Consider the following 4418-nt stretch of genomic DNA (forward strand, 5'->3'; position numbering starts at 1 on the left):
ATGGGCTTAAGTTGCACCAGGGGTGTTTTAGGTTGGATATTAGGAAGAACTTCTTTACTGAGAGGGTTGTGAGACATTGGAATGGGCTGCCCAGGGAAGTGGTTGAGTCACCATCCCTGGAAGTCTTTAAAAGACGTTTAGATGTAGAGCTTAGTGATATGGTTTAGTGGAGGACTTGTTAGTGTTAGGTCAGAGGTTGGACTCGATGATCTTGAGGTTTCTTCCAACCTAGACATTTCTGTGATTCTGTAACATGCCTCTATCTCTGGAAGAAAAATTGCTAGGCTTATGCAAAGTCTCTTGAAATTCTGAAACCCGTTTGTCTTGTGTGTCTAGATCTTTTAGATTACCTGTTTTCTCCATCTGAGATGCCACCTCTGTTAATAACAAAACAACCAGCTCTGGGTTCATTTCAGGCTATGACATTGTCCTAATTCCAAGGCACTCTGCATATTTTACAGTGGTACTCTTGGCACCTGAGAACCTTCTTGATAGAATTATGAATAAAAATCACAAGAATGTATGCTACATTGGCCTGACTTTTATTCATCAATGGTGTTAAAGATGTTTCAAGCCATAAACCTGATAATCCAGAACCCATCCCATGTTGGATTGATTCCAGAATAATGAAGGAACTGTTGACTATATTTTCTCCCATATTTCTGTTCTCCTGGAAGTACAAACAACTTTTAAATAATAAAAAGGCTTTTGACAGTGTGGAGTGGCCACATAGTCAAAATTCTGAAGGAAGGCTTTTTGAAGAGCTTATTTTAATTGTCTGAGCTAATTTGCAGATAAGTTCTAATGTTTGTGAACTTCAGACAGATTATAGGAAACTTTTTATTTAAAAAAAAAAAAAAAAAAGATTTTTCTCTCTATATATATATTATATATATGACAAGTATCAGTACTTGCTCTAAAAATACCTGCTTTTATTCACATAGTATCAAAGAGAAAACATTAGCCTTTATATAAACATTCTTTTGCATGTGGGCAGTGGAGATGCACTCTGCTCTAATGCTGATGAAAATACAGATGTTCTCCTGCTAAAATAAAAATATAACTTGTGAGGAGTGTTACTGTTGAATTAAAATAAATAAATAAATAAATAAATAAATGTTTTCTTCTTGCTTCTTTCAGAATATTCTTTATTGGTTTTAAGAGGCTTCAAATTGAAACAAATACTGGCATTCCTCAAAAATGATGAAAGATAACTAATCTTTCAGCTATTTGAGAGCTTAATTTTCTAAAAAGTTGTGTTGAATGCTGTATATTTCTTAGAGTTGTATTTTTGGTATGAATAACAAATGATGTCATTTTGAAATTTTCCTTCTACTACTGGGGAAAAATAATAAAATAAAATATCTTTCTTAAACTGTAAAGGTAAATATAGAGTTGCCTAATGTCAGTGCCTCATTAATATTTAATACTTTAAAATAATTAGGTAATTACATTTGAACCCATTAGTTATTTAAAAGATAGAAAATGCCAGACTTTTGCTCACATGCGCATATAACACTTCCCTTCATAGACCAGTATTATCATAGCTATTCAAACTTCAAATGTTTGTTAGTCTCATGTTAAATAAATTATAATATGTTCTTTATGGTGTTAAAAATTAAACACTAAGTAATAGCTAACAAAATATTTTCTTAAAAAAAAATAATTTATAGTAACTTTATCTTTTTATATTTTATTTTTACAAAGATAATTTATTTGCCCATATGAATGAGTTTTGCAGCTATGGAAAGATAAGAATCTGCTTCACAGTAATTGAGACATACTTACATAACGGTGTTGTGTTTTTTTTTCCCCTAGTGAAACGCCCTTTGAACTCACAGAAAAACGGTCAAAAATATGCTGAAAGAGGTAAATCAAACAAAGATTAAATTAGCTTGAAGTAGTACAAAATATTATCTATCAGAAAAATCAGTCATAGAAACAATGTCTCTAAAGACATCCATTGGAATTTTTAATCCAAGAATGAATATTATTTTGAAACTTTAAACAGAAACTACCAAGTTTGGTTAAAAAAAAGGGGGGAGGGGGGGCTGTTCCACAGCCTACTGAAGCAGGAGGACAGAGGTATGTCATTTTCACATCCACCCTTAAAGTGTATTACATTGAGAATAATTATCAAAACTGTGTATTTATTTTCTTGATTTAATAATTTTACCAGCACTTATGTAGAAAAGAGTGTGTTTTTTCCTTTCACTTGTTGCCCCATTGCTATATTTTAGCAGTACAGTCTTATGAATAGAAGGATATATAACATCGTTTGGCAGTCTTTTTCAAAAGTTTACTCCTACCTCAGAACATCCTAGTCCCACTACACACACAGGAGAAAATATATCCAAAATTGCCAAAAGCCTGTGCAGGTTCTTCATTTGTAATCCAGGAAGAGAAATAAATCGTGAAGCTAACATAAAAATTCTCAGAAGCACATAGGCCATTTCCTTTTCACATAGGCAGATAATGCTTCAGCCTTCAAAGTCCTCTGGCAATTATTTCTGTAATTATTCAAATAAGTAATGCTTAACCTTAAAAAGTATTTTCAGAAGGGCATGGTTCAGCTCAGGTGATTTGGGCTAACCAAAACTGCATTAGCTGGAGAGGATAAAGCCTTAAAAACACACTTGCTATGATGCTTCCAAAAAGGATAATGAGGGCATAGGAGACACTTGCAGGCTCAGCAATTTGTGCTATAAATAACACCCAGCTCTTCCCTGCCCCTAGCAAATTAACCTCCTTTGGCTTGTTAGGCTAGTTAGATTACAGCTGCTGGCTGTAAGAGACCTCTGCATTGTTAAATGAAGTTCCTTTATGTTACGGGGATGTAATCTCTACCCAGTATTTTATGCTGTATCTAGCTAGGTTTTATTTGATTTTTTTTTTTTTTTTCCCCTATCCCCACTGTCTCCTACCTCTTATTTGTTAGTCCAGTGAATGGCTGTTGGTCCAATCCTGACTACAGATGTCTCAGCAACAACTTATTTCTTTCTCCATCTAAATCTCTTCATTTTGATAAAATCAAAACCAGAATACAAAATTACTGTATTGCATCCCTTCCCCCCCCCCCAAAAAAAAAAAAAAAAAAAAAGGCAAGACAGTCTTTTAAATTATATAGCGCTTGCACCCTTTTCAGTAAACTTTCCCATTCTGAATTTTTGGGAGGGAACCTACTCCTACATCAAATCTTAAATTTGCACACAAAAATGCTGACTTCCTCTTGGCTGTTTTAGGAAGAATGTTTCCTGTTTTCCTTTTTAAGAGAATTAGAGAACTTCTGTTCTACTCTTCTTCCTAAAATCCCTTTTTGCTTCTCTTTCCTTTTCCTTGCCATCCTACTGTTCTCCCCCGCTCATTTTTTTCTTTAATTTACAACCTAATTTCCTGTCACACATGTACCCTCAGAATTTTGCCTGCTCCCGTGAGGCTCTCTCTGCCTTTACTCTGCCCCTAGTTCTGCTGCTATGCTTCTCTCACCTGTACTTTCATTCATTACCTCCACCAACAGCCTGGGTCCTGCATGCCTTCATGCCGCATCTTGCAGACCATGCTTTTCTGATGTCTGGAGTCTCCATCCCTTTTATCTGCTCAACCTGTGGCAGAGGTGACTCCTGCCAACAACCTGAAGACAAACCTCTAACTCAAGTTCAGCCAGTAAATGGTCTGGGCTCTGAGAATAAGACTTGGGGGCAGATGTCGCAACAGCTTTGTTTCCCTTGGTCAGACATGCAGAGACTGATGTCCTAGGAGGCTTCAGTGAAAACCTAGGACAAGAAAAACAAGCAAAAGGATGGTAACAGCTCTATTGCTTCAGGAAGTGCTTTAACACTGAGATCAACCAGAAGGCAGCTTGATCCACCATCCACCCTTTGAAAGGAACCTAGGAGGACTGGAAATAACCAAATTTAACCCCTTCCTCTCACAACCAAAGTTTTGACTGCAGAGCTCAGCTGCTGCAGGCTGCAATTGAAGGGAGCATCCAACGCCACTAAGGTGCTGACCCTTCCCCTGCCTGCTGCCTGGGTAAGAGTTTCTCTGGTCTGCAGGACTCCAGTGATGCAGGTCAAGAGAAAGCTTGCAGCATAGCTCTACTGAACCAAGAAAGAGCCTAGAGGTGAGAGAGCACAATGGTGAGAGAGGCCAAGCTTCTTCTACTTTTCTGAAACAGAATGATAAGAATAAAACTCATCAAGTTCCTGAAGCCTGCATGATTTCCAGCTATTCCTACCTCCCCATTTTCAGATAATTCCCATGTTGTACAGATGATGGTGATTGTTTTCTTCATTAGTGTTTATTCTTGAATGTGTTCCCAGTCTCTCCTTTCTGACACGACATACAAACTTCTAGGGAGAAAGAACTCCACTTCCATTTTTATCTTCTTTCTTCAATATTTTTTGGAGAGAAATCTG

At 36.7% G+C, this 4418-nt stretch overlaps 1 long non-coding RNA gene across 2 annotated transcripts; it reads right to left on the minus strand.

Moving 5' to 3' along the window:
• Positions 1 to 908: 908 nt before the first annotated feature.
• On the minus strand, positions 909 to 2986 carry LOC137850285 (uncharacterized). 2 transcript variants are annotated; one of them, XR_011092438.1, is made up of 4 exons: positions 2637 to 2672; positions 2310 to 2510; positions 1789 to 1860; positions 909 to 1046 (listed from the first exon to the last, which is right to left on the minus strand). It is a non-coding gene; the product is annotated as an uncharacterized lncRNA (long non-coding RNA). The 2 variants fall into 2 exon arrangements; XR_011092437.1 differs by having other exon boundaries at positions 2310 to 2986.
• Positions 2987 to 4418: the final 1432 nt, after the last annotated feature.

This window comes from Anas acuta, chromosome 1 (assembly GCF_963932015.1).
Source record: "Anas acuta chromosome 1, bAnaAcu1.1, whole genome shotgun sequence".
In the NCBI taxonomy this organism is placed as follows: Eukaryota; Metazoa; Chordata; class Aves; order Anseriformes; family Anatidae; genus Anas; species Anas acuta.